The 26,692-nt window shown below is 39.5% G+C and overlaps 1 protein-coding gene across 11 annotated transcripts in view; it reads right to left on the bottom strand.

Annotated features, from left to right (window-relative positions):
- lrrc7 (leucine rich repeat containing 7) overlaps positions 1 to 26,692 on the bottom strand; it is a 617,417-nt gene that overhangs the window by 537,301 nt on the left and 53,424 nt on the right. For 10 of the 11 annotated variants that reach the window (XM_072574142.1, XM_072574141.1, XM_072574154.1 and 7 more), the window contains exon 1: positions 312 to 586. The exons of the other annotated variant lie outside the window; for it this stretch is intronic. The gene's annotated coding sequence lies outside the window, so the exon portion shown is untranslated. Of the gene's footprint in view, positions 1 to 311; positions 587 to 26,692 lie in introns of those variants that run through there. 11 annotated transcript variants of the gene reach the window in all.

Genomic DNA, 26,692 nt, shown 5'->3' with positions numbered 1-26,692 from the left:
TCCTTGGTCAAAGCTTTTTCAAAAGACATAGCGTTTATATTTCACACCATGAACACAATAGTATGAAATAAAATCCTAGATGCTGTACATTCTTGCAACACTGAAGAATGAAAGCCTATGAGGGAAGATGTTTCTTTTTCTGAGCTCGAGTTACAGCATTCACAGATATATTTGTGCAAAAAATATTGTAAGATACTCAGTTTTCCAAATCCTGGCTTCTAGATTACAACAGTTAGACTAAACTCGGTGATTATAAGCATGCAAGCCTAATATATAGCCACCCTAAATAAAACCTCGGACTGCATACTCACGCTGAAGTGTTGAATCATTGTCCATTAGTGTTCAGGTTGTGAGAAACACTGATTCAGCAATAGGCAGTTTTATTGCACTTCCAATAAGCCTGTAGATAGCTGGAGTCTCTCCATTTCTCGGACATCTGCTTGGCGCTGAAACAGGTACAGACTTCTGTGCAAGGTACATACAGCTTTCAGCTGAACTAAGCCATGTGCTTGACAAAACTGATAGCATCGGTATGCCCCAATTTTGAAAAAGAAAAAGCAGAAAGAATTGCAGCAAAATGAATCAGTGGCACGACACACATATAGCCCACCTCCCCCACCCCCACACACCAAACGTCACTGTTATGAAGTGCTTTAACGTTCTTTCTGCAGTTGCCTTAATGATTCATTATGTAAGGGTCTCTCGACACCTGCTGCCTCTGCATGGCAACGCAGTGTTTTTGTCTCATCTTCAGTAAATTAAAATACTTCATGACTGCATGCCTTTTATAATCTATATAGGAGATAATAAATGAATGAAAAACACAGTATTTCTTGTCCAGCTACCAGCTAAACGAAATGATCTCACAAAACATGAAGTAAATCGACTAACATATAAAGTATGTGTAAGTATATCTTTGCCTGCATACCAATATATATTAACAGCAGAACTGACCTACTATGGAAAGATAAATGAACAAAAATATACATTTCATGTGACTAGGAAGGAAAAATCCACTTTTGTTAAAGGTAAAGTGAGATAATGACATATGTTAATTATTGACACAAAGTGAGACTTGCCAGAAACTGACACAAAAAATCAATGCGCAAGAATTCTAAACTAGGTTAATTGTATTTCTATTCCTCCCACAGATCCAGGAAGTTGGTACACTCCACTAAGCCATGCAGTTATGATGCATTTTTGGAAAAGATTTCAGTCTCAGATTTACTCAAGTGAGGTTTCTATGATTTAATCAACAAATATACTGAACCATTCAGTAAATACATAACTCTAACAGACAAAAAATAATTTTAACATTGTGCAATGGGATAAGCTGCAATGAGATTGTACAGTTTAAACTTTCTGCTTATAATTAAATATTTACCCAACATGAATTTAATGTACCTGTTACAGCCAGTCATAAGCTGATAATATTTTATGGTTGCTACTTCAAAAAATAGTTATTACTTGACACTTCCAAAGAGTCTCAGTGGATAAATTATTTCATACTAAAGCCCTGTGCTCAGATCATTGGTTAGCTGATTTCATTCTTACAATGCTTCTAATAGTCTCAGAAATGTGGGTGAAGTCAATGTTCAACCAGAATTTCAATCTCAACTGGTGCACAACGACTCCCAGGGAAAAAGTGGGCAGAAAGACTTTCAACTTGGCTGGGATTTTGGCCTTAGCTTCATATGTGACATGCGCCAATTATACTGTTTTTTTTAGCCTCTCCAACCACAAGGTTAGACTATTTAGTAGACCTGTATCACCACTGAAAATGGAACCAGGAGGATCTCCTATTTTCAACAATGAACCTGGACCTAATTCAATCTCCCGGTGGAATCTTTGCCAACGAGAGTGAGTCTGGCATTACTAGGTGGGAAGATAAAGCAATACTGCAGCTTGTAGGACAGTTCCCAAAGAGGGTGGGGCAAAACTTTTGTGCCACACTTATTGTTAAATTCTCTGAACAGAGCCTTTTTAATTTACATTAGTGCAGAAAAGAAGGTAAAGCAACCATTGAGAGTAGGCCTTCTCTGTTCAACATTCAGCATCACTACTGTACTCTTAATAACATTGTGGCCAGTCTCAGTTGGAATCGTTAGTAAATAAACATAGTTGATTGATTAATTGCAACACAAAGACCAGGATCACGACTAAAAAGAAAATATGCCCTCCCCGTTATATTCCTTCTTCCATTACCTATCTACCCAACTTCAAATTGTAAAGCAACAACAGTCTGCATTTATACAGCCCCTTTAATGCAGTGACACATTTAGTGGCATGACACATTAGATCATTATCAAACAAAAACTGAAACTGAGCCAAATTCAAAGTTTGTATCTAAATGCTTAGTCAAAGAGGGAAGTTTTCCACAGACTGTTACAGGAACGAAGTGTGAAGACAGGTTTTGGGAAGAAATCCCAGATGACTGAAGAAAAAGGAGCCAGAATGGGATTTTTAAAAAATGGAGCTTGTGCAAAAGGTCAGGGTTAGAGAGGCACAAAGTTCTTTTAAGGCTGTAAAGCTGTAGGGCCTCACAAAGATGGGAAGGCACAAGGCTATGAAGCAATTAGATAACAAGGGTCAGAATTGCAAATTTAACCCATAGTTGAACTTGGAATTAATGTAATCCTGCAAGTCCAGGGCTGAGCCGAGAATGTGGCGCTGGAAAAGCATAGCAGGTCTGGCAGCATCCTAGGAGCGGGAGAATCGATATTTTGGACAACAGCCCTTCATCAGGATGGGCCTTTCCTCATGAAGGCCTCTTGTCCAAAATGTTGAGTCTCCTGCTCCTCTGATGCTGCCTGACCTGTTGTGCGTTTCCAGTGCCACATTCTCGGCTCTGGTCTCCAGCATCTGCAGTCCTCACTTTCTCTAAGTCCAGGGCTGAGGAATAAATGAGGCCTAGTGTAATTTAAAATCTGGTGTTATCTAAAACAATATTCATGAGGATACTTCCTCTTCTTGAAATATGTCAGGGGAGCCTGGAAAATCTGGAAAGCAATGGAACAAGAGAACAATTTTCAAATATAAAGGATTCCATTCAGTTAAATGTTTAAGTAGTCTCTATGTAGAATTCTTGAAATTACCAAGAATAAAACAAGTATCTAACATTTCATAGACTAATGTGCAAAGGTCACTGACCGAAATTAGAAAATGGGTGTCATAATTGAAGTAACAAAAAAGTGACATGGCATGAGACAAACACCATATGAAAAGATTCTGGATTAGTGGTGCTGGAAGAGCACAGCAGTTCAGGCAGCATCCAAATAGCTTTGAAATCGACGTTTCGGGCAAAAGCCCTTCATCAGGAATAAAGGCAGTGAGCCTGAAGCGTGGAGAGATAAGCTAGAGGAGGGTGGGTGTGGGGAGAAAGCAGCATAGAGTACAATGGGTGATGAAAAGAGTTAGCTATGGAATTCCAAATCCTCAAGGACCCTTTTGCAGCACGGCAAATGCCAATCAGTAAATTAACAAAGGTAATGACATGGCATATGCCAATCACTAAACTGAGACAATGCATTTCATTTTAGAGTGCCTATGTCCTTTGAGAGTACCCTATGGTTTCATGTTCCTTGTTTTAAAGGAAAAGTACTTCATTAAGTGACCACAGTTATGCTGTGCTCCATATACAATCTCACCACAGCTTTATACAATTATAGCATAACTTATTTCAGTTGTTAGTCTATACTTCCTTAAGATAAATGTTAACAATCCGTTAACTTGTTTAGTTTTTTTCTTTGTGCCAGTCCACTAGCTTTTAGCACTATGACATTTCCTAACCATTTAGAATATACACTGATGTACCTTCCTCAGCTCCAAATAAGATGGCCTGACACTTCCTCACATTGAACTCCATTTCCCACAATTGTGCCCACTTATTTAATCTATTGTCCCTTTTACAACTTCCTTCTCCTTTCTGTACTACATGCTGCAACATCCATTTTTGATTTATTACAAACTTAGATATATAGAATCCCATTCCTTCATTAAAGTTATTAATAAATATAATGAAGAGCTAAGATCCCTTCAGCAACCTTTGGGGGTCACAAATCTAGTCACATCCTTCCTCTATTCATTAATCCTAAATACTTCTACATCTACATCATTAAGTAACCTGCAATTGTATGCTTCAGTGCTCATTGCAAGGAGTCAACTTGTCCCCCAGTTTCTGTCAGGACAGCATTTACTGACAAGAAAGATATCATTGATGGCTGAAAATCACAACTAACAATTCATTTATTTATTTGTGAAGGTGTGCCTTTTACCTGCATAACTGTCATTGCCACCACATTTTCTTCCTATTCTTTATTAGTCAGATTGTCAGCATCAACAATAGCATCATTGGTGTATCTGGCATCCTATGAGATATAAATGTATTTGAGGTGGCTCCAAGGCATTTTATTAGTTTGATACTTGGAATTAGCAGATTGTCTCATAAAGATAGGTTAGACAGACCAGGCTTCTTCCCACTGAAGTTTGGAAAAGTGAAAGGTGATTTCATTAAAGTGTATAAGATCCTGAATAGTCTTGACATGGTGGACATGGAAAGAATGTTTCTTCTTGCAGTTGAGTGCAGAACTAGGGCACACTGTTTTAAAATTAGACATCATCGTTTTAGGACAGATGAGGGAAACGTTTTCTCTTGAGGGTTGAGAAATTTTGGAACTCTCTGCCTCAGAAGGCAGTGGAAACAGGCTTGTTGAATTTTTATAAGGCAGGCGTAGATAGGTTCTTGTTAAGTAAGCAGTTCAGCAATTATCAGGGTAGATGGAAATGTCGAACTCAAAACAAACAAATCAGCAATAATCATTTTGGATAGAGAGGCTGACTCAAGGATTTGAATGGGAGAAAGTGAGCACTGCAGATGCTGGAGATCAGAGTCAAAGAAGCATTGGGTATTGGAACAGTCCATCTTCCACTGTTACATTGGCACCATTCCCTACCTTTTCCTCTGCGACACTGATGACTGTGTTGGCACCACCTTGTGCTCCCATGAGGGGGTTGAACAGCTCATCAACTTCACTAACATGTCCCACTCTGACCTTAAGTTCACCTGGACCATTTCGGACACCTCCCTCCCCTTCTTGGACCTCTCCATCTCCATTAACAGTGACCGACTTAACATGAACGTCTACTACAAACCCACCAAATCCCACAGCTACCTGGACTACACCTCCTCCCACCCTGCCCTCCTGTAAAAATGCAATCCTTTATTCCCAATTCCTCCACCTTATCTGCTCCCAGGAGGACCAATTCCACCACAGAACATAACAGATGGTCTCCTTCTTCAAAGACCGCAATTTCCCCTCCCACATGGTCAATGATGCCCTCCAGCACATTTCATCCACTTCTTGCACCTCCGCTCTTGAACCCCCCCCCTCCAACTGCAACAAGGACAGAACCCCCTGGTCTTCACCTTTCACCCCACCAACCTCTGGTTACATCACATTATCCTCCGCCATTTCCGCCACCTACAAACAGAACCCACCACCAGGGATATAATTCCCTCCCCGCCCCTACTGGTGTTTTGTAAAGACCATTCCCTCCATGACTCCTTTGTTAGGTCCACAGCCCCCACCAATCCACCCTCCCCTCCCAGCACCTTCCACTGCCACCACTAGAACTGCAAGACCTGAGCCCACACCTACCCCCGTACCTCCATCCAAGGCCCCAAAGAAATCTTCCACATCCATCAAAGATTTACCTGTTCTTCCACTCACATCATCTACTGCATCAGTTGCTCCTAATGTGGTCTCCTCTACATTGGAGACACCTACTTGTGGAAGGCTTCAGAGAACATCTCCAGGTCATGCATGAAACAATCCCACTACCCTGTGGTCAATCACTTTTAGGATTAACTCTCCCACTCTGCCAAATACATGCAGGTCCTGGGCCTCCTCCAATGCCAAACCCTTAGCATCTGGCACCAGGAGGAAGAACGCCTAATTTTCCTCCTTGGAGCCCTCCAAACATATGGGAACAATGTGGATTTCACCAATTTCCTCACTTCCCCTCTCCCCACCTTATCCCAGATCCAACCTTCAAACTCAGCACCGCCCTCTAGACCTGTCCTACTTGTTAATCTTCCTTCCCACCTATCTGCTCCAACCTTCTCTACGACCTATCACTTTCATCCCCAGCTTCATCTATCTATCGCATTCTCAGTTACCTTCCCCCCCCAGCCCTACCCCCCTCCCATTTATCTCTCAGCCCCCGAGGCCACACCCTCATTCCTGATGATGAGCGTATGCTCGAAACGTCAATTCTCCTGCTCCTCGGATGATGCCTGACTGGCTGTGCTTTTCCAGCACTACACTCTGACTCGAGGAGTTGAATGGTCCACTTCTACTCAAATTCCACACATTTTTATGTCATCAGCTCTTTTCTGAATGCAAAGTTATGAAGTACATCACATGGCATCATGTGTCTTTAGCCACGAATAAGTGCATAATATAATGTGTTCTCAAATTAATCCAGACACAGGAATCTTTCTTTAAGCATCCTCATGATTTAATTTATTTTCTCCTTGCCATTAATGTTCTCCCCTCTATCACTTCCCTTTAGCACTATTGCTCATATAGTAAGGTACCATGTGCCCTGGAAATATCAGAGATTTCCTGCCACACAGTTGGAATCTTGACATTCAACTCTGCTGTTAAAATAGAACTGAGTCACTGGACCAACACTATATAATAGCACCATGACAGCTCCTAGCATGTCATGAATTCACATGTAAGAATCAGTGTTTGTCATTGCAGTCGACCTATAATCCAGGGATCAGAAAACTATGTGCTTCAAATAATGAAGAGTATTTATATTTGGGGCATACAACATCTGAAGGATGTAATCAAAAGGTCCAAGAACCATGGGAAATTTGGTAATTTTGATATGTTTGGTAGCCCTGTTAGTCACCTATAAGGAAGCACTGTCCAAATTGTATAAATTAGCCAAGAGTGTGAATATAGAACATAGAAAAGTACAGCACAGAACAGGCCCTTTGGCCCACGATGTTGTGCTGAGGATTAATCCTAATGTAAAATAAAATAACTTAACCTACGCATCCCTCAATTCACTGCTATCCAAGTGCATGTCCAGCAGTCACTTAAATGTCCAGAATGACTCTGCTTCCACCACCACCGCTGGCAATGAATTCCAAGCATTCACAACTCTCTGCGTAAAGAACCTTCCTCTGACATCCCCTCTATACCTTCCCCTAATATCTTAAAACTATGACCACTTGTGCCAGTCAATCCTGCCCTGGGGAAAAGTCTCTGGCTATTGACTCTATCCATGCCTCTCATTATCTTGTATACCTCAATCAGGCCACCTCTCTTCCTCCTTCTCTCCAGAGAGAAAGTCCAAGTTTAATCAACCTCTCTTCATAAGGCAAGCCATCCAGTCCAGGCAACATCTCAGTAAACCTTCTTTGCACCCTCTCCAAAGCCTCTGTATCTTTCCTATAATAGGGCAACCAGAACTGGACACAATATTCCAAGTGCGGTCTCACCAGGGACTTGTAGAGCTGTAGCAAAACCTCGTGACTCTTAAACTCAATCCCCCTGTTAATGAAAGCCAAAACACCACCTGCTTTCTTAACAACCCTATCCACTTGAGTGGCAATTTTGAGGGATCTATGTACTTGAACACCAAGATCCCTCTATTCCTCCACACTGCCAAGAATCCCATATTTATTCCTATATTTAACATTGAAGTTCGACCTTCCAAACTGCATCACTTTGCATTTATTCAGGTTGAACTCTACCTGCCGTTTCTCAGCCCAGCTCTGCATCCTGTCCATGTCATGCTGCAGTCTGCAATAGCCCTTGATACTATCAACAGCACCTCCAACTGTGGTTTACCTTATAGTGTGTACATGTTGACTAAATGACAAAGGTCACCTGTGGCCCAATACATATTTTATCTTGATGTCTACTAAAAGCCTGCTGATTAAATCATAAATTTCTTCTGAAAGGGTTGCTGACATCTTAAGTAGAAAAATAAATGTAGGGGCTTAAATATAATATTTACATTCATTATATTTCTGAGATTAGTTTTGTAATGTTCATTTTCAAACTAAAACATTTTACACTACACGTCCAAAATATTCCCAAATTACAAAATCTGGTAATTATTGTAGGTATGGTACATAGCTGATCAGAGGCACACAGATTTTTTTTTAGGGTACATTGAATTTACTACTTTAAATGAACATTTTTTTCTTTTAGTAGATTCCGAAAGTATAAGGAAAGTTGATATCTTTGATGCAAAAGTTTAGAATCAGATTTTAACAAACTGACACACTACCTTGTCTGTTCTTCTTTTACATTTTAATCAATTGCCACATATTCCAAACACTTTCTATCTACAAACCTTCAAAGGATAGAAATTTCTGTTGGCTATAACAATAGAGGAGTAGAGGCACTAATCTATTTAAAATAAATAGATTAATTTATTTGTTGAAACACTGTTATATGAACATTGAATGTACACTGAGGCAATTATCATTACTACATAAAATTTCCAAGAATTGGAAGTTCATTGATTCATTGGTTTACTAACTCACAGCATCGGTTGACTAGGGACAAGTTTCTTGTTCTTTTCTGTTGACCAAGTTGCTCCTTCTGTTTTTAATCTTTCTTTCTTGCGTACCCAACCACTAAAAATTACCACGTATTAACCCTTGCCAGCCACTACTCTCCCTGCTGATCAGAGACATCCTGAATTCTAATGGGGTTGTTAGTTTCATGGTCAATCTTGGATTGCCAATTTCTGATTAGATTCTTCAAAAATAATGGTTGTCGAAGTAATATCGCTTCTTACTCTCTGTCATTCTTTGACATGACAATCATTTTGTAAGATCAACATTTTTGTAACAGCTTCTCTCTTTTAGCCTATGAACTCACACATCTTTACCAAGATCAGGTGGTACCAATGAATAACTTATGTGTCTGCTCCTAGTGTCACCTCCTCGTAATTTACAATAATCTTAAATGTCCTAACAGATAGGTTTGAGAAATTTCTGATCTATCAATATTGTTTCACTAAAGAACTATGTGTGAATCCACATTAACCTGATGGTTAAAACAAATTAACCACCAAACAATGACAGAAGTAATACACAATGGCATATTACATACTTTAAATTACAAACGTAAACATAACAACACAGTATTTGCACACTGCTAGTTAGCCTCAGACAGACAATTTTCAATCAGCATTTTGTACTATATTTATAAGACCCTATTGCGCTCTTTAAACTCATTCTTCCTGCATCTTGGCTAACATTTTATTTTTAACCATTGTCACCAACATAATTAATTAGCATTATTTGATTTCTATTTGTGAAACTTTGGTACACAATTTAGCAGTTGCATTTGCCAACAGTGTTAGCCATGGGTGGTGATAATCTCTTATTTTGATGTAGAAGTTCGAAAGGTCAAATTTCATTTCAAGTTGGAATACAAGATCCGAGCTTACTCTGCAGTGCAATACTGTGGAAGTACTGACTTGTCAGTGGACATCTTTCAGATGTTAAAATGAGGTACTGTTGCCCTCTCAAAAGGATGTCATGTCTCTATTTTGAAAGTGTGTGGAAATTTTCCATGATATTTTCCCTGACCAATACTTTTCCCTTAAACAACACCTAAAAGTACATTAAATAACCATTACTGCATTGCTGTCTGTATGACTTTACTGTCTGCACACTAGCTTCTGTCTTTCCTACATTGCAAATATGATTAAACTAGATTATATGGTGCTTTGAGACATCCTGAAATTGTGATAAGTGCTATATAAATGGGTCTTCTTTTAAAACCTATTAAAAACCCATTTCTTTAAACAAGTTTTTGGTGAATCCTCCTAATCTTTCTTAACTTTCCACCTGTTTTCCTGAGACTTTGGGGTGATTCATATGATAACAGGCACGACCAGAAATAGAAGTTGCTTTAAGAGCTACTTTTGTACCCAAAAATACAAAGCATTATATGTTACAATCACATATTTAAAACCTAGGTGGACAAAAATGTACTTCCAAAAAAAACTTTTCACAACCAGCAAAACATGCCACCCAAAGTGCTCCATGGCCAATTAAATACTCTTGCAATTTAGCTGATTAGTGCATCTGGCATCTGCATCCAATTTTGGGATTTTTTGATTGATTATTAATCATGTTTCCCTATGAATGTTGACTTCTAGGAATTAGGTTCTAACTGGAGTATGTTTGGGCAATTTTGTGCACCACCCCTAAGGAAAGACATCATAATATTTCTACAACATCTATGAAGCCCTATGATAATACTTAAAGACCAGAGATGGTGCATTGGAGATTCACTCAACTGGTACCAGTAATTAAGGACTTCATACTAGAAACTGGCAATTAGGGGTTATCTTTCTTAAAGAAAAGAAGACTTGATATCAATGTGAAAATTACAAACAGCTTCCATAAAGTAAATAAGAAGAAATTATTTAAAATGGCAGTCAGTGACCTGAGGTCACAAATTTAAGGTAATTGGCAGAAGATTTAGAGGTAAGATGCAAACACACATGTTTTGCTGGAATACGCCACCTGTTCTGTGTAACTTTATCATTCTATTACCAGATGCTCAACTCATCTGAACACAACCTAATGGTCAGCCCCATCACAATGGTACACTGCAAACAAAAAGTCTTAAATATGGGGGTTTGAGTATATTTTTATTTCAATTAAGTAAAGCTGATCAACCTTTAAAATTTACTTGAAAAACCTGACAATCCCATAAATGACAGATCAGGAATGCTAAATAAAACCAATTAATGCTTTAAAATAACATGGATGTGGCTGGTCAACTCGTATTTCTGATATCTCCTAGAAATGACAATACTGCTGCACATCAAAGCAATGTGGTTAGGCTACCTCTCTTTGGAGCTGGTTATTGCAATGAAGCAGCAGCACTAATAGTGCACAAGCATATGCCTTGGGATTATTAATATTGTAAGGAGGCACTCTGGCCTTTACCAGGGAGTTCACTTCGACTTCAAGTAGATTTTGTTCCATCATCCTCAGAAGCTGCAAGCAAAGTTTAAATTTAAGAACAATTGCTTGCGCTGCCTTTGCCTGGGCGCAGCTTTTTAAAAACACAGAAAGTAAAATTCCCTTCTGTTGTCATAGTAAAGCTGAAAGCGAGCCACCAAAGTCCCTTGCATTGAAAATAGGTTTTCAAAATTTTCCTAGATGTACAATATCTCCCATTTACGAACAGTTTTATTCTAAACTGCCATTTTCTGTCTTTGGGAAGTAAGGGAATATACAGGATGAAAAAAAAACACGGCTCTTCCTATTTCCTATCCAAACCAGGACATCAATATAAAGAGGACAGGAGCTAACTGCTATTTTCCTGTTACAAAATGCTTTGGAATAAACGCATCTGGTTCACTGATGTCCTTTTCGGGAAGGAAATTTGTAATCCTTACGTAATTTGGCCTACATGTGAATTCTGACCCATAGCAATCTAATTGACTGTTAACTGCTTTCTGAAATGGCCTGGCAGTCCACTCATATCTACCTCATCGCCTCAATATCATAAGATCATGAGAAGTAGGAAAAGAAGCAGGTTATTACGCCCATTGTGTCTATTCTACTACACAAATCATAGCTGATCTGATTATCCTCCACTCCACTTTCCTATAATCCTTGATTCCATCAACAATCAAAATTCTCTCTCTCCCATTTGCCAGCATTTAGTCCAGATCCCTCTAAACCCTTGCTATCCGTATACCCACCCAGTCTTTTAAATGTTGTAATTGTACCCACCTCCATCACTTCCTCTGGCGGTTCATTCCACACATGCAATACCCTCTGTGTGAAAATGTTGCCCCTTAGGTCCCTTTTATATCTTTCCCTTCTCACCTTAAACTTGTGCCCTCTAGTTTTGGACTCCCCCAACCCGGAGAAAAGACCTTGCGTATTTACTTTATCCATGCCCCTGATGATTGTATAAACCTCTGTAAGATCACCCCTCAGCCTCCAATCATGGCTGTCTGTCATGCACCATCTTTACCTACAAGCACATGCAAGAACACTGTTAGATTCTCCACAGAGATAAGGATTGGCCCAAAAGTCCATGCTGGGAGCCCACAGATACTCGTTGCACATGGCCCCTTTGAGGGATCTTTTGGCTCAGAAAAGGTGGAAGGACACTTCCCACTGAGATTCAGTCTTACCTGTGACATGATGTGCTGCTTGCAGTCTCAGCAAATTGCTAAGAACTGAGTGGTCACTTCCTGGACACCAAGCAAATCCCCTTACATTGCCTTTCGCAACTTATGCGTGGCTATGGCATATAGTGTTTTCACCTTGGTGAACTGAATTAGACCATTGATATAGCACTAGATCCAGATTTGAGAAGTGATTACCTCAAAACTCCTAACCCCTCTGCAAAATCTCTCCAGTCTGGCTTGGTCAGGGGGCATCTCTCCTGCATGTGGTGGAGATGATATCTCACCTTGTCCTTGTAGACTAGAGGGAATAGACAGAGACATCACTGAACCACAGACCACTTGACATCTACTTTCCACAGTGTTGCTGTAGCCTTCCAGTGAGGTTGGTATTTTTCTTGAATCTTCAGTGAAGGAACCAGCAATGCTCTTGGCAGGAAAATTCAAGTTAGCAGCAACAGCAATTAAGCAGTGGCAAAAGCAGCAGGTGAACTCAAAGCTAGGGAGAAGTACTTTGTTCCAACAGCAACAAACACAGGGCTGTCTCTCCTTTAAATATGGTGCCAGCACCTTAAGTTAATTCGGAGACGAAAATAGAAATTGCTGGAAAAGCTCAGCAGGTCTGGCAGCATCTGTGGAGAGAAATCAGGGTTAACATTTCAGGTTGAACGAACCTTCCTCAGAACTGATGGTAGCTAGGAAAATGTCAGTTTATATGCAGAAGATAGGTGAGGGGAGGGACTAAGGACTAAATGTTAGGTGGAAACAGAGCCCAAAGAGAAAGGAGCGAAGTTATACAGATAACAGTCTGGCTAGGACGGTGAATAGCTGCTGATTGGGGTTTTTAGTGGCTAACAATGGATGATGTGCAATTGCAGACTACGTGATAACAAGACTAGATTTTGGGGGTTGGGGTAAGGATATGAGAGAATTCATGCTCTAAAATGATTGAACTTGATATGAAATCTGGAAGGCTGCAGGGCTCCCAGTCAGAAAATGAGGTGCAGTTCTTCTAGCTTGCACTGAGCTTGGCTGGAGCACAACAGCATGCTGGAGACAGAGATGTTGGCCAGGGAACAAAGTTATGTGTTGAAGAGGCAGACAACTTGAAGTTCAGGGTCTTTTTGGTTAATAGAACGCAAGTGTTCTGCGAAGTGCTCACCCAGTCTATGCTTCATTTCCCCAATATAGAAAAAAACCACATTGTGAGCAGTGAATGCAGTAGACTAGATTGTGTGAAGTGCAGATGAAGCGCTGTTTCACCCGGAAGGTGTGTTTGGGCCCTTGGATACTGAGGAGGGAGGAAGTAAACAGACAAGTGTTCACCTTCTTCAGTTGCAGCGGAAGGTACTGTGACGCTATGTGGGGAATGGTGTTGGGAATGAAAGAAGAGTGGACCAGGATGTCCTAGAGTGAACAATCCCTGTGGAAGGCTGACAAGGGAGGGAAGGGGAATGTGTGTCCGGTGTTGGAGGTGATGGAAATGGTGGCTAATGATCCTTGGGATGTGGATGTTGGTAGGATGGTAGGTAAGGATAAGAAGGACCCTATCACTGTTGAGGGAAGATTGAGGAAGTGAGGGCTGAAGCGAGTGAGATGGGTTGGAACTGGCTGAGGGCTCTGCCAACAGTGCTGAAGAATTCTTAGTTGAGGAAGAGGTGGACATTTCAGAGGCTCCCTTGTTGAAATTAGTATCATCCGACCAAATGCAATGGAGACAGAGGAACTGGGAAAATGGAATAGAGTCTTTACAGGAAGCAGGGTGCGAGGATCTATTGTCCAGGTAACAGTGGGAATTGGTCAGCCCACTGGCATAGAAAGGCCTATAAATGCTATGCCTGTGCGCTTCCCTGCACTTCACCCGACAAAGGAACAGCGCTCTGAAATTTGTGATTTCGAATCAGCCTGTTGGACTATAACCTAGTGTCATCAGACTTCTGACTTTGTCCTCAGTACCCAAGGACCCAAACACACCTTCCAGGTGAAGCAAAGCTTTACCTGCATTTCACATAATCTAGTGCACTGCATTCACTGCTCACAATGTGGTCTCCTCTATATTGGGGAAATAAAGCATAGACTGGGTGACCACTTTGTATAACATTTGCATTCAGTTCACAAAGAAGATCGTGAGCTTCCAGTTGCTTGCCACTTCAACACACCACCCTAATCCCTGGCCAACATCTCTGTCTCAAACTTGCTGCAGTGCTCCAGCAAAGCTCAGTGCAAGCTAGAAGAAGAGCACCACATTTTCCCTCTGCGGATCCTACAGCCTTCCGGACTCAGTATCAAATTCAATAACTTCAGAGTTTGAGCTCTCCATTGTCGTTACCCCCAACCGCCACAACCACGCATAGTCTGCCATTAAACACCACCCAATTTTAGCCACTAACAGTCCCTATTAGCAGCTATTCACTCTTTGAGCCAGATTGTTATCCACTCTTTTGACTGTCTAACTGCTCTTCTCTCTCTTTGGGCTCTATCCCCACCTATCATTTACTCCTTAGCCCCTCCCCCCACCCTATTGTATGTATATAAACTGACATTTTCCTAGCTACCATCAGTTCTGAGGAAGGGTCACTCAACCTGATTTCTCTCCACAGATGCTGCCAGACCTGCTGAGCCTTTCCAGCAATTCCTGTTTTTGTCTCTGAGTCACAGCATCTGCAATTCTTTCGGTTTTTAAAAAAAATAAATTAATTCTGCTCTCACTGGCTCACTTACTGCCTCAGAATTGATTACTCTGTGCCTCAGACGTAATTATATGGCCACCAGGTCAGAATAGAAAGTGGTTAAGCTACTCACTGGCATTTATTGATTAATTAACTGACTGATATAAAGGAGAAATAGATGGCATTGGGTGTGGAATCATCTGTGTGACTGAGTAGTCAATGAATTCTATCCACAAGGAAAAGGTGTCTTGAGTTCTTCTTCACTGTAGAATTAGATCCAAATTGACCCCTGAACCTTGCACTCTAATTGGCCAAGATCAAGCACTGACTAATTGAGAAAACAGAAACAGCACCATCTTCTGGTGCTACTGCTGCGATCTTCATCCTCAAAAGAACTGTTCCCCTGTAGTGACAAAAACTACCACATTCTTGCATAGCAGCAGGATGGTAGTGATGGTTGGGCATGGTGCTTGTATTTACAAATGGAAGAGATTATACAATTAATGGAGAAGGAGGATCCGATGAATTACCAAATCAATGTAACTGTAAACACTGACAAATTCATGGGGCATTAGTGAAATGATAAATTAACAGAAAAAAGTGAACAGACCAATAAATGCGTAACAGCGACCTGTAAATTAGCATCTTTTTCCTATTCTTGCTGCAAATGTTTCGTGTTTCCATATTGCAAATTGACGTTGATGACTTTTACTGGCAACTTACTTCCCAAAGCACTAGGAACATGTATTAGGCATTCGTTGATTGTAAAATAACTTAGAAACTTTGACTCTAAGTTTTGAGTTAAATTGAAAATTCATCTTCTAATTTTTGAGGAGTTATTACTATATATGTTTGTACAGCACAATGAATTTAAGTGCTGATAAAGGATATCTGTAGGGGAAATTTCAACATTGCTGAAGATGTGAAGTAGGTGTAATTCAATCAACCACCTGTAAAACAACCCACTCAACTTCCCTGTACACCAGACATAGAGAATTCAGGCAGACTGTCTAACTGGAAACTGATTTGCTGCTGATTCCTTAAAGACTTCTTATTTAAAGTCCGTCACAAGCATTAATTCAATTTCTTTCTCCCCAGATGCTGTGTAACCTTGAATATTTCCACTTTTTCTGTTTATCTTTCAAACTTCCAGCAACTGCATTATTTGCCTTAAGTTGGGTCTTGGCATCTCATCTTTTAAAAATTCTGTAGTGACTTCAAGGTGTGGAAAGGTCAAAATAGAGTTGCCAACCCTCCCAACTCACCCTGCAGCACAGGAATGGAAATGATTGCAAGATCTTCCAGCATGAATAAAAGCTTATAGTGGCAAAAAGGGAAAGGAAAACAAGCAAAATACCACTAATCTGAACACAATAAACTATTTAATATTTTAAACAAATGTCAAACATAAACTATGTTAGAAATTAAGAACTAATTTTACTTCCTTAATTTTTATAGATTTTAATGTGGTCCTAAAACTGCCCAGAAAAAATATTTCTAATCCATTATTTCAATTATAATTATCTGAAATGTGTATTTACATTTCAGAAGAAGTTGGGTTAAAATTGGCCAAATGTATTTCATTCCCTCACCATTGGAAACAGGAGTGAATTTCAAGGAAACAGAGGTCATTTTTTTCTGTTGCATGTGTATTTTATGACACTGATTCTGAAGCAACATATGGTCAGGTTCACAGTACATGTCTACTCTACTTTCCTCCAAGAGAACTGAGAAAAAAAAATCTTCTAAACAGAGCCAAGCCTCTTCTGACACTTTGCCATCTGTAATAATGTATCAACTGATTAGAATGACTATCATTGGCATTGGGCATATCATTCCAACAGCACTTCGATATGGAAAACATTATTAACACACAACAAATTGCAATACCAAAGTTGTGAAAATTCTAAGATCTTTTCTTATTTTATATTAAGTAAGAGATTTTTTTCTGATATTCAGAAAATTAACATTTGCATTTTTGTGCAGTTGCTATTTACTCATGAGGTCTTTACAGGAGCATGCAGTGATGTGGAGTTCACTGACTTAATTCTAAATGTGGCATCCATATATATGTATAATTTGATGTTGGCAGACATTGCACACCCTGTCTATGTGAAATTAATGCTGGGAAGGAGTAAACTGCATTAGGAGGCAGGGTGAGGGTTGCAGCTTTACCCACAATTGAAGCTTGATGTGAGATAGACATTGAGATGCAAGATAGAAACTCCTGAGGATTGCAAAGAAGTAGTGCAGCCACAGAATTTAATCAGTGGCATTCAACAATTATTGGAATGCTTTGTAGTGGAATCTTTTGAATTTCACTGCAGTCAGGTCATCACGTATTGATCATAAGTTTTCATTTTACAACACTTTCCCTAGCCTACAATCCAATTTCTTATATGGTGCATCATTAAATATTTTTGAAAATTCGTATGAACTTGATCCACTACATAACCTTTATTTATCTACCTCTAGAGGTACATGCTGAATGTCCTTTTACATGGCTAATAGGTTTTTCAACCCCATCTTCCCACTTTCTCCCTGTAACAATTGTTCCCCTTGGCAATCAAGAACTTATCTATCTCTGTTTTAAATATAGTCAACGACCTGGCGTCCACAGCTTTCATGGCAATGAATTCCACAGATTCACCACTCTCTGGCTGAAGAACTTTCTCTTTATTTCCGTTCTAAAGGGTCTTCCCTCCACTCTAAGGCTGTGCCCTCGGGTTCTTGTCTCTCCTACCAGTGGAAACATCTTCCCAATGTTCACCCTGTACAGGCCGTTCAGTTTTAATCAGATCTCCCCTCATCCTTCTAAACTTCATTGAGCACAGTCCCAGAGTCCTTAAATGTTCCTCACACGTTACGCCTTTCATTCCTGATATCATGCTTGTGAACCTCCTCTGGACCCACTCCAGGGTAAATACATTTTTCCTGAGTAATGGGACTCAAAGTTGTGCACAATATTCTAAATGTAGTCTGACCGGAGCCTTATAAAGCCTTAGACGTACATCCCTGCTTTTATAGTCTAGTCCTCTCAAAATGAATGACAACATTGTACTTGCCTTCCCAACCTGTAAGTTTACCTTAAGAGAAAACAGGACTAGGACTTCCAAGCCCTTTGCGCTTCTGACTTGTGAATTTTCTCTCCATTTAGAAAATAGTCCATATGTCTATTTTTCCTACCAAACTGCATGACCTCATACTCCCACGTTGTATTCCATCTGCTATTTCTTGGCCCTCTCTCCTAGCCTGTCTAAATCTTTCTGCAGACTCCCCACCTCCTCAATACTACCTGTCCCTCCATCTATCTTTGTATCATCTGCAAACTTAGCCAGAATGCCCTCAGTTCCTTCATCCAGATCATTAATGATAAATGAAAATTTGTGGTCCTAACACCAACCCTTGTGCAATACTAGTCACCAGCTTCCATCCTGAGAAGAACCCTTTTATGCCCATTCTCTGCCTTCTGCCAGACAGCCATGTTAGTACCTGGCCTCTTAACACTCAGCAGCCTCCTGCGCGACACCTTATCATAAGCCTTCTGGAAGTCCAGATAGCTAACATCATTGGCTCTTCTTGGTCTAACCTGCTCATTACCTCCTCAAAGAATTCTAATAGATTTGTCAGGCATGACCACCCCTTGATGAAACCATGCTGACTTTGCCCTATTTTACCATGAACTTCCAAGTATTCAGATATCTCATCCTTCATAATGGACTTCAAAATCTTACCAACAACTGAGGTCAGGCTAATTGGCTAATAATTTCCCATTTTTTGCCTAACTCCCTTCTTAAACAGGTATGTTTCCCCCCAATGCCACGGTAAGGGACTTTCAGAGAAGGCACAAAAAGTTCTTGGAGACGAGAAAATGAATCAGACATCATGATCTAAACATAACCAAATGATAGAGAGGAAGGGGCTCAAGGTCTTACGATCAGAGTTTGAGGATCTGGGTACTGGAAGTTAAACAACAAGGCATCAAAGATTACACCCAGCAACACAGGTTAGTTGGAACACAAATTGGACGATATAGCAAGTTAATGTATGAATAAGGGCATGATGCAAGAGGAACATCTTCAGATTACTGACAATTGCTTTCAATTCTGTTACAAAAATAACCTCTTCAATATGGGTATATTGTACCTGAACACAGCAGATACTGCTATCTTAGCAAATTTTGAGAAGATTTGTAGCTCCGGTTGAGGTTCTGGATGTAGGTTTGCTCGCTGAACTGGAAGGTTCATTTCCACATGTTTCGTCACCCTACTAGGTAACATCTTCAGTGGGCCTCCGGGCAAAGCACTGCTGATAATTCCTGCTTTCTATTTGTATGTTTGGGTTTCTTTGGGTTGGTGATGTCACTTCCTACGGTGATGTCATTTCCGGTTCTTTTTCTCAGGGGGTGGTAGATGGGGTCTAACTTGATGTGTTTGTTGATAGAGTGCCTCGCCTGAAGGCCCACTGAAGATGTTACCTAGTAGGGTGACAAAACGTCAAGAAACAAAACTTACAGCTCAACGAGCAAACCTCCATCCACAATACTGATACCTTTGTGGGCAGGTCATCAAGAATTTTGGGTTGGGTTTAAACCAGTTCAACAGGGAGGTCAGAAATCACTAAATAGTAGAAAAAAGGAGCACAGAGGAAGGGCAAACACGGATTTAGAAATAAGATAGAAATAAATGGGATCATAGAAAATATGAAGAGATTTTACTTAGTTTTTTTGCATGCAAAGAACTGCACAGTATGCAGTAGCACTGCTGCCTTACAGCACCAGGGACCCGGGTTCGATTCCAGCCTCGGGAGTCTGTGTGGAGTTTGCACATTCTCCCTGTGCCTGCATGGGTTTCCTCCGGGTGCTCCGGTTTCCTCCTACAATCCAAAGATGTGCAGGTTAGGTGAATTGGCCATGCTAAATTGCTCATAGTGTTCAGGGATGTGTAGGTTAGGGGTAAATGTAGGGGAATGGGTTTGGGTGTGTTACTCTTTGGAGGGTCAGTGTGGACTTGTTGGGCTGAAGGGACTGCTTCCACCTGTGGGGATTCAAATTCTAAAAAAAAATTGGTAAGTTGTAGGTAAATAGCCAAGAAGGAGTGAGACGAGGTAAAATATAAAGCGGATTTGTTGATTGACGAGTATTTTAGGGTAATTCACAAAAATAAGGAAGGATAAAAGGAAGACAGCAACAGCTTTGATGAAAAGAAAATATTGTTACACATTTGAGGGGAATCAAACAGAAACTATATAGTTGGAGTTAAGAAACAATAGAGGAACACTCACACAACTTGCTGTTCTTTATAAATCACCAAAATGTGTGAATAAGATGGCACAGCAGAATTACAAGGCAATTACTAAGAGGTGACGATTGACATTATTGACTGCAATATTAAATGCATCAATAATTGTGTTAAGGACATAGATTATGTTAGGGGCAGAGGAATGGTTACTGGATCCAGACCTTGGAAACAAAATGGGCTAAGTGGAGAACATCACATTTTGACAGTGTCTCAAAAATCATAAGGTTTAGATATATGGAAAATGTCAAGGAGCAGTCAAGAATAAAAATACCGAACTATAATTGGCAAAATTACAGTAACATGAAGATGGATCCAGCCTAAGTAAATTAAAGTCAAAGATTGGCAGGCACTAATGCAATGGAGCAACAGGCAACAATTAAACAGAAGATTTTTTAGTATCGTATAACTATATTCTCACAAGGAGAAAGACAGCAAAATGAAAGTGAACCTCCGTGGTTGAGAAAGGAGACAAAGTGGAAGTATAACAGATGCTCGTTTTAAAATAAATGGGGCATCCAGATCAAATACAAATACAGATCTCATGTAAAAAGGAAATGAGTAGTCTAGACTTACAGTATAAGAACATATTGGTGGTAAACCTAAAAGAGAATTTAAATGTTTTCCACAAGTATACTAAGAGCAAAAAGGACCAGTAGGGGCAATTAGCAATCAAAATGGAGATCTATTGGTCCAGGGAGAAGGCATACGTCGATGGGTGAGGTATTAAATGTGTACTGCGCATAAGACCATAAGACTATAAGATATAGAAGCAGAAGTAGGTTATTCAGCCAATCAAGTCTGCTCCATGATTCAAATGAGATCATGGCTGATCCAATAATCTTCAACTCTACTTTCCTTCCCCAGACTTGATTCCCTTACTGATTAAAAATTTGTCTATCTTAGCCTTGAACATCTTTAATGACCCAGGCTCAACAGCCATCTGTGTTAAAGAAGTTGACAGGTTCACTCTATTCAGAGATGAAACTTCACTTGGTCTTAATTTGGTAACCCCTTACTCTGACATTATGCAATGCTGGTCCTAGACTCTCTCACAAGGGGAAACAACCTCACAGCTTCTACACAACCTCTCAGTTTCTACTCTGTCAAGCCCAATAAGGATCTTGTATGTTTCAATTAAATCACTTCTCATTCTTCTCAACTCCAATGAGTACAGACTCAGCAAGTTTTAGGAAGATTTGTAGCTCAGGTTGAGGTTTTGGATGTAGGTTTGCTCGCTGAGCTAGAAGGTTCAGTTTCAGACATTTCATCACCATACTAGGTAACATCACCCGTGAGCTTCAGATGAAGCACTGGTGGTATGGCCCACTTTTTATTTATGTGTTTAGGCTTCCTTCGGTTGGTGACATCATTTCCCATGATGATGTCATTTCCTGTTCTTTTTCTCAGGGGGGTGATAAATGGGTGTCTCTGTTTGGCTTGTCCAAGGATGGATGTGTTGTCCCAGTTGCAATGGTGTCCTTCTTCATCTGTATGTAGAGATACTAGTGAGAGTGGGTCGTGTCCTTTTGTGGCTAGTTGATGTTCTTGTATCCTGGTGGCTAGTTTTCTGCCTGTTTGTCCAATGTAGTGTTTGTTACAGTTCTTGCAAGGTATTTTGTAAATGACATTCGTTTTGTTTGTTGTCTGTATAGGGTCCTTCAAGTTATTAGCTGCTGTTTTAGTGTTTGTGGGCTACCAAAACCCATCAACACACTAAAACAGCAGCTAATGAACTTGAGATTCAGTGAAGGTAACGTCATTGAATCTCAAGAGATGGTGGTTAGATTGTCTTTACTGGTGATGGTCATAGCCTAACATTTGTATGGTGCAAATGTTACTTGCACTTGTCAGCGTAAGCCTAGATATTGTCCTGATCTTGTTGCATTTAAACATGAACTGCTTCATTATCTGAGGAGTTGTGAATGGTGCTGAATATTGTTCGTTAATGATTGCACATCACCCCCCTCTTATAACAGAGCGAAGATCATTGATGAAGCAGCTGAAGATAGCTGGGCCCAGGGCACTACCCTGAGGAATTCTTGCAGAGATGTCTTGGAGCTTTCAATTTCAGAAGATCCTTAACTTTCTTGGTTAACCATGATTATGTTATCCACCTCCTAGACTTTTTCTTCTTCATTATGATACATCTTTGTTCTGAGCCATGATCTATTTTCTAAATGTTCTATTGCTCATTAACGTTCTTTTCTGCTGGAATCTTTTCCCAAACTACTCCAGCCAATTCTGCTCTCATTCCTTTGTATTTACCCTTATTCAAGTTCAACACAGATGCTTAAATGCTAACTTATGTAGCCCCATACCTGCTCCAATTGCAGTAGCACCCTTTTGTCTCTGTTCACAGATCAAATTTGAATTACTAATCTGCAGTGTGACCACCTCCTGGGGTAAAGCATACAAGTAATACTCCACCTCTCTAATGAAGCACAATGTTTGCAGCTAGGACTCCAGCTCCTCAACTCAGGCCCAAAAAATCATGAGCTGCAAACACGTATTAAGATGTGTTCACTCTGGAAACAATTAGAAGTTTGGAAATTGTGGAGGTGCTGGCCAAAATCTTCCAATCCACCAGACTGGGTTGACACAAATGCTACACCCTTATTCAAATTGGAGAGAAGGATAAATCAGGTAATTACAGACTTATCAGTTTAACATTACCAATAGAAACATTTTTCAAAATAATAACAGGGGAAGAAAAATAACAAATCTCACTTGACCATGCATGGTCTAATAAGGGAGACATTGATTCAGTGTGATGATACAAGGTCATTTTCTTTGTTTGCTGAGGACTGTAAACTGACATTACAGGTAAAAGCAGGTAATCAAATCACCAAACAATCAATATTCAATCATTTTCCCTTCATCAGTGGATAAGAAGTAGATATGGTTCTTAATGATTGCAGTGTTATTTCCTTCCACAAATCCTCAAGTAATGATGCAGACTGTTCCTGCATCCAGCAACATTTGAAGCATTTGGAGTCAGACTGATAAGTGATAGGCAATATTCACCACACGAGTGTCATGCAATTGGGAGCTTTAAAAAGAAAATCTAACCATCCGTCCCACCTTGATGTTCAACAACATTACTAATATTATGAACATTTTGGGGTTAACCAGAAACTTAACTGGACCAGTCATACGACTGTTGCTGTAAATCAAAGATGAGAATTCTGTGGCTGGTTACTCAACTCCTAGGTTTCCAAAGCTTGCCCAACATCTACAAGGTAGATATTAGAAGTACAATTGAATACTCTTCACTTCCATGCAACTGCATAACTACTCAAGAAACTTGACACCATTCAGGACAGACAGCCCTCTCGATTGACCATTATAAACATTCACTCCCTATTTCAACAACACATTGTAGGAAGAATGTGGACCACATACAAGGTGCAGTACCTCACAAAGTAAGTTTTGACAACATCCTCCAAAACTCATAGCCCTACAAGCTATGTGAACAAGAATAGCAGGAACACTGGATAATGCCATTTGCAAATTGTACAAATCATTACACACTATCCTTATTTGGGAATATATCATTGTGCTTTCACTGTGACTGGGTCAAAATTCTAACAACACTCCCCAACAACATGAGGACAGCAGTGGTTCAGTAAGGTTACTGACCACCTAGTTTTCCAGGGTAATTTAGGGAAGTGGTGAAGTGTTTGCAAAATGACAATGTAACTGACTTGCAATCCAGTGCCTAAACTAGTGATCTGCAGACCTGGGTTCAAATCCCACCATAGGACCATCTGGGTTTAGAATTCAATTTCTAAATCTGAACAATAAAATAAGCATTTTCAGTCTATGAATAAATAGAAAATTAAATAAAAATAGGAATGCTAATTGAAAGAAAGTTAACTTTTCATCGGAAACAAAAATAGAAATTACTACAAAAGCTCAGCAGATCTGGTAAATCTGTGGAGAGAAATCAGAATTCATGTTTCACGTTCAATGTCCCTTCCTCAGAACTCTGACTTCCTGAGCTTCGTCAGCAACTTCTGATTTTGTTTCTGATTTCCAGCATTTGCAGTTCTTTTGGAATTTTTATACTGGTTATCAGTCTGCCAACCTTAATGGGCCATGTTTCCTTTATTGCTGTCACTGGGGGGAAAAAAACTGGAAAACAGAGAGTTACAATGTTGATTGAACTGTCAATGGTTTATTTATCCACATTCAGCACTGTCAAAGATTTCCAAATCACCAAAAAAACAGATGAATAAAAATTGTATAGTGAACAAAAGCCCAGTCTTTGCTTTAAGAATGATGAAGTTGCATAGTTTTCTTAAGATTTATTTATTGTACATTTAAGCTGATTAATTAGCTCATTATCAGCTTGAGAAATATTAAATTATTGTTAAATGTAAGTACTAGCTGAATACATTTTATGTCCCTGCTAACAAAAACATATTTTCATATATCATTTGTTTCAAAATTGCTTTTCCATAATTATGTTAATGGATTATAAATTGTGACACAACAGAACTCTGTACTTTAAGAACTTTTTATTTGTTTGTAATACCTTCCTCCTGAGCACCATGTTGACCAAGCAGCCAAACAGTCACATCCAAATTAGCAAATTGTGGCTCATGCCCCACTCCAGGAGTTTCATATAGAACTGTTAGCTGACCTATTCATAGTAGGGAGTGCTGCACTGTTTGAGATACATCTTTCAGATGTGATATTAAATCAATGCCCCATCTACACATTCAAGTAGATTGAAAAATCCTACAGCACTTTTTGAAGATCTTTACAACCTGGGAATTCTGTTCTCCCAAAATTTACCCCTCAACCACTTGTTTCAAAGCAAATGAATTATTAATTCATCTCATTTTCTTTGTGCAGGGCTTGTTGTTTGTAAATGAGTTACCCTGTTTGCATACCGAATACAAATGACTCACATCAATGCTTGCTACAATCACTGTGATACCCATAAACTACTGCAGTAGAGCTTTAGGGTACCGTTATTAAATCACAATATTCAATGGGAAAAGAGTCACATCAAAAAGCAACTTAATGCAAGATCTTTTAGAATGTCACAAAAAATATTGAAACAAATGGTTGAGGGATAAATTTTGGGAGAATTCTCAGCTCTTAAAGATCTTCCAAAAGTGCTGTAAGACTTTTCAATCCACTCAAACAGGTAGATCGGGCATTGATTTAATATCACATCTGAAAGACATATCTCTAACAGTGCAATACTCCCTACTACTGATGGATAAGTCAGCCAACAGTTCTGTACAAAACTCCTGGAGTGTGGCATTAGCCACAATCTGCTAATTTGGATGTCTGCTTTGTTACAAACGTCACTCCAGGTCACTAACTAATCCTGTATTTAGGACATTGAGCCCAAAGCAGTTGCTGAAAAAGGTATCAGTAACAAATTTACAAACTCAATCTTCCACAACACAGCTTTATCCATTGGGGTGCATATAATAAATATTTGAGCTTAAGTTCTTAGAATTTTACATCCTCTAATTTGGAAAAACATTTGCATACCAGCATCTCAGTGATTGTTCTGCAATCCTAGGAAGCAAAGCTCTGCACTAAGATTGTGAAATTATCAACGACATGTCAATTTCTTTTGTTTCCTCAAGAACTTCAGAGACAAAGAGCTGAAGAATGTTGTGCAGTGAGTGTCCTTTCTAAAAAAGTTTGTTTCTTCAACAGATTGCAAATTATAAACACTGCATGAAACTGACCAAGTTGTCACAAAAAATAAATTCCTTCCGAAAGTAGAGATTATAACTCTCAGAGAGATTGCCAAACGAACTATATACAAAATCTTGTTTGGATGGAGTAAAGTAATGATATGAGAGTAATTCCATATAATTTCCTTAGATTTGTATTTGATGTAATTCAACAAAATCCAAGAAGCCACCATGAAATACTTGGCATGTTCATTCATAATTCGACAGATTAGTAATTGAAATGACAAAGGTGAAAAAGCATTCCACAAGCTGTATGATAAATCATAATTTTATGGCAAACCCACCAAGAATATTAGAAACATATGAAACAAATAATTGCTGAACCTGACAGAGGGATTTGATATGGCCTAAACAATAAACTAAACAAAAATAACTACTGTCAAAATAACACTAAATTCATGAGGAGGAGGATGAAAACAATGGATCAACATTTAAGTGGGAAAGGTGAATGTGCTTGAAGTATTGTATGATGACTATTCCTCCTTAGGTATGGATGACCAGCCCCAATAGTTAGTGGGAAATTGAGAAGAAAATTTGTAAGGGGATGTCAGATTTCTGTAAGAATGATAGGGTTGGAACAGTAGGGAATTTTTAACTTTCCAAGAATTTGGAACTGCCATAGTGTTAAAGACTTGGAGGGAGAGGAGTTTGTTAAGTTTGGCAAGATTTTTTTCTGATTTAGTGTGTGGGTGAACCTACTAGAGAAGGAGCAAAATTTGACCTTCTCTTGGGAAATAGGGAAGGGCAAATGACTGAGGTGTCAGTGTGAATGTATTTTGGGGCAACTGATCATAAT

This window comes from Chiloscyllium punctatum, chromosome 7 (assembly GCF_047496795.1).
Source record: "Chiloscyllium punctatum isolate Juve2018m chromosome 7, sChiPun1.3, whole genome shotgun sequence".
Classification (NCBI taxonomy): domain Eukaryota; kingdom Metazoa; phylum Chordata; class Chondrichthyes; order Orectolobiformes; family Hemiscylliidae; genus Chiloscyllium; species Chiloscyllium punctatum.
This window is presented reverse-complemented; position numbering and strand designations above follow the sequence as displayed.